Raw genomic sequence first — 4,577 nt, forward strand, 5'->3', positions numbered from 1 at the left:
ACCCTAAATTCTAAACCCTAAACCCTAAACCCTAAACCCTAGAGGAACTTGCCAGCGCGCTTTGGAGAGCTTCTGGGCTCTGTCGGAGGGACAGAGTTTCTCGGCGTTGTAGAAGGAAAGAGAACTAAAATCATTTTTCTCTTTTTCGGAATTATTTCTTTTTTGCTGCACCCATTCGTGTGTACATACACTCGAAACTGCTGCCCGCAGCAGCAGGGGGGCCCCCAGGGGGGCCCCCGAGAGCAGCTCGCTGTGGGTGTTGTACCCTTGGCAAACTAGAGAGACCTGAAGGGGGAAATAAAAGAATAAAATCAAATAAACAATTTAATTTTAAAAAGCAGAAGTTAAAAAGCAACTGGCAGGAAAAAAAAGAAAAGATGTTAATGAAAAAATAAGAGGTCTTTAAAATCAAAAGTTCTATATTTCCAAACCCTAATTCCACCTTTTAGGGTTTTGTTCTTCACAACAACAAAACGCGCATTACTCGCCATCTACTTCTCAGAGACTCTCTGTGGTCTATAGGGTTTAGGGTTTAGGGTTTTGGGTTTAGGGTTTAGTATTTAGGGTTTAGGGTTTAGTCTAGGGTTTAGCGTCTAGGGTTTAGCATCAAAAAGCTAGGGTTTAGAAGCTACGGTTTAACGTTAAGCGTCTAGGGTTTAGCACTCAGGGTTCAGGGTTTAGGATTTAGGGTTTAGGGTTTACTTTTCTGTCAAACACAAAAATCCATTGGGTCCCGTCAGTCAGTTCAATTTCAATTGCGTCTGTCTCCAGTGGTTGTTCCTAAAAACAAAATAAATAAATAAATAAACAAATAAAAAACAAATAAATAAGTAAATAAATAAATAAATAAAATAAAATGAAAGGAGGAGTTGCTTATATTCAGCAGTCATTGCAGGACAGCTTCCTGCAGCAGCAGCCGCAGCAGCGCAGCAGCAGCAGCGGCAGCAGCACACGGAAACGAGAAGCAGCAGTCGCAGCAGCAAAAGGGATAACAGAGACGCACGAAGTGGACCAGCAGCAGCAGCAGCAAGGAAGATAGTAGCAGCGCAAAAAGGGCGCAGCAGCTGCAGCATCCACGACTGCAGCAGCAGCAGCAGCAGCAGCAGCAGCATCAGCAGCAGCAGCAGCAGCAGCAGCAGCAGAAGCAGCAGCAGCAGCAGCAACAGCAGCAGCAAAAAGGACCTTGAGGGCTGCGCATGTGTGAGTGGGTTCAGTTGGCAGGCCGCTGAAGTTGGTGATCGCTTCTATGGCGTTCCTTTTTCCTGAAAAGAAACGAGGGTTTAGGGTTTAGGGTTTAGGGTTTAAGGTTTAGGGTTTGGGGTTAGGGCTGAGGGTTTAGGGTTTCCGTGCAGCGTGTATTAGTAAAGCAGCATTTGCCTCGCTGAGACTCCAAGTTCGCCCCACAAATAAAGGGTTTAGGGTTTCAGCAATAAGGTTTGAGCATTGGGGTTTAGGGTTTAGGGTTTAGGGTTTACGGTTAACCTGTATGGGAGTCAGCGAGGAGTGTCCTTATCATCAGTTTGTGGCTTTTGGGAATTTCGAGAGTCACATAAGCAGCGCCGCGGGATATAAAAGCCCTCATGGTCTGCAGCAGCAGCAGCAGCAGCAGCAGCAGCAGCAGGAAGGCGCCTGTAGGGAATTGCATTGTGCCGCTTCCAACAGCAGCAGCAGCAGCCGCCGCAGCAGCAGCAGCAGCAGCAAAAGCTGCTACGGTGGCAGCGCATAAACAGCAGCCACAGTCACAAACGCAGCAACAGCAGCAGCAGCAGCAGCAGCAGCAGCAGCAGCAGCAGCAAACCTCCGTGAGAACGACAGTGGGGTCAATGAGTTCTTCTTCGTTTTGGGAATTTGTTTGAATTTCCCAAACTTTCTCGAAAGACAAAGAAGAGGTTTTCCGCACAAAGTGCCGCACCACGTTGTCGTCTGCAGCAGCAGCAGCAGCAGCAGCAGCAGCAGCAGTTAGTGCAGAAGCAAACGGTTGCCTGGAAGGTCCGTGAGGGCGCAGATCGAGAAGCAATTCAACAGCTAGCCAGCTGTCCAGCTATCCAGCCAGCTATCCAGCAAGCTATCAAGATAGCTAGCTAGCTAGCCAGTTAGCTAGCTAGCTAGTTAGCTAGCCAGCCAGCTAGCTAGCTACCCAGCTAGATAACCAGCTAATTAGCCATCTAGCTTGCCAGCTAGCTATCCAGCTATATATCAAGGGACCCAGCTAGCTAGCTAGCTGGCTAGCCAGGTAGCTTGCTACATATCCAGCAAGCTAGCTAGCTAGCTACATATCCAGCAACTAGCTAGCTAGCTATCCAGCTAGCTAGCTAGCTAGCTACACATCCAGAAAGCCCGCTAGCCAGCCAGCCAGCCAGCCAGCTAGCTACCTAGCTACACATCCAGCCAGCTAGCTAGCCAGCTAGCCAGCTAGCTAGCTAGCTAGCTAGCTAGCTGTGAAGTGCAGCGCACTGTAGTCCCTGAGGCGAACTCCAACGAAAACCCCGAAAGTGTGGGGCCCCACACTTTGGCGAAGACCGAAGGCGCGGCCTTGGGGTGTCTGGACAGACACCACAAGGGGCCCGTGGATCTGAGGTGTACAGACACCAGACGCAAACCACAAAAAAGGGTTTGCATCTCCTACAACAACCACTTCCTGCTGCTGCTACTGCTGCTGCTGCTGCTGCTGCTTTGAGTCAGCTCGGGACGGGAAGGGGGGGGAAAGCGATAGCGTCAGCCACGCGCTGCAAACCCTAAACCTTAAACCCTAAACCCTAAACGCTAAACCCTAGACCCTAAACCCTAAACCCTCACATTCAGTCCAGCGCAGTCTCCGGCCAAATCAGTTCTTCCTCTTTCTTTAGTTTTCACTGTCAGCAAATAAGGCGAGCTGTTGACCACATGTCTTTCTCCAGTGCCTGCAGCAACACCAAATTGGGGTTTAGGGTTTAGGGTTTAGCGTTTAGGGTTTAGGGTTTAGGGTTTGCAATGCAGCACTCAAAGTAGAGCTTCCCTGACCAGGATCTCTAGCAAAAGCCAACGCCAGAACCCCTAGAGTTCAGAGTGTACGATCTAGAGTTTAGGGTTTAGGGTTTAGGCTTTAGGGTTTAGGGTTTAGGGTTTAGGGTTTGCCTGGGGGCTGGACAAAGGGCAACCACCAGGCATTTGTGTCGAGGGGCTTTTTGGGATTTCCATTTTCATCAAATAAATTTTTGTCCCATAAAGAAGGATCAAATATGGCGTCTGAAAAATAAATTAAAAAAATAAATAAGCAAATAAACAAATAAATAAATTAATAAATTGATTAATTAATTCATTTAATGATTAATTAAATTAATCAATAATTAATAAATGAATGAATAAATAAATAATTAGTTACTAAAAAAATTAAAAATAATAAATAAATAATTACAAATAAACAGAAAATAAATAAATAGAAAATAAATAAATGAATAGAGGATCAGGTAAATGAATAAAGATGTGAAGAGATAAAGAAGTAAATAAATAATAAGTAATAAACAATAATAAGAAATAGATAATAAAAAATAGATAATAAACAATAAATAATAAATAATAAATAATAAATAATAAGTAATAAGTAATAAATAGCAAACAGTTAATACTAAATGCAGAATAATACTTGAATTGTGAGTAATTAAAAAATTAAACAAGTAAATAAATAAATAAATAAATAAATAAATAAATAAATAAATAAATAATTTCCAGTTAGACAATGCAGGTATAACAAAAAGCAAAAAAATAACTAAATTATTAATTAAACAAATCAATAAATGAATAAGTAAATAGCAAGAAAAAGTTGACAAAAAATAAACAATTAATAAACAATAAATGAACAATAAATAGTTACTATTAATAAATAGTAAATAAATAATAAATAGTAAATAAATTGTAAATACTAAATAATAAATGAATAATAAATAAATAACAAATAAATAATAAGTAAACAAAAATAGGAAATGAGGCCACTTACAGGGAACATGAAAACAGAAAATGAAAAAAATAAAAATAAGAGAAAACTAAAAAACAAAAATAAAATCAAGTACAAAAGAAAGAAAATAAAACTGAAAAAAGAAATAAAAATTTGAAAAAGGAAGAAAATAAAATTAAAATTTGAAAAAATGAAAAAATAAATAAATAAGATATTTGGGTCCTTTTTCTGCAATAAAATAAAATAAAATAAAACAAAATCAAATCAAACCAAATCAAATCAAATCAAATTAAACTAAATTAAATTAAATTAAATTAAATTAAACAAAAATAAAATAAGGGAAAACAAAATAAAACAAAATAAAATAAAATAAAACCACACCAACGAAAACAAACCAAAAATAAAATAAACCAACTAAACTAGTTCTCAGGTGTACAGACACCTCCAAGCCCTCCACTTTCCCGAGTCACTTTTTCAAATCCAATTTTATTTAAATCCAACCAATTCATTTTATCCACAACAGGAACTCCCCAAAACAGATACAGGGGGCCCCCAGAGTCCTCGGGGGGCCCCCCGGGGGGCCCCTCAAGGGGCCCCTCATGGGGGCCCCCAGGGGGCCCCTCATGGGGGCCCCCAGGGGGGCCCC

The sequence above is a fragment of the Eimeria tenella genome, genomic scaffold (assembly GCF_000499545.2).
Source record: "Eimeria tenella Houghton genomic scaffold, Eth_scaff118, whole genome shotgun sequence".
Classification (NCBI taxonomy): Eukaryota; Apicomplexa; class Conoidasida; order Eucoccidiorida; family Eimeriidae; genus Eimeria; species Eimeria tenella.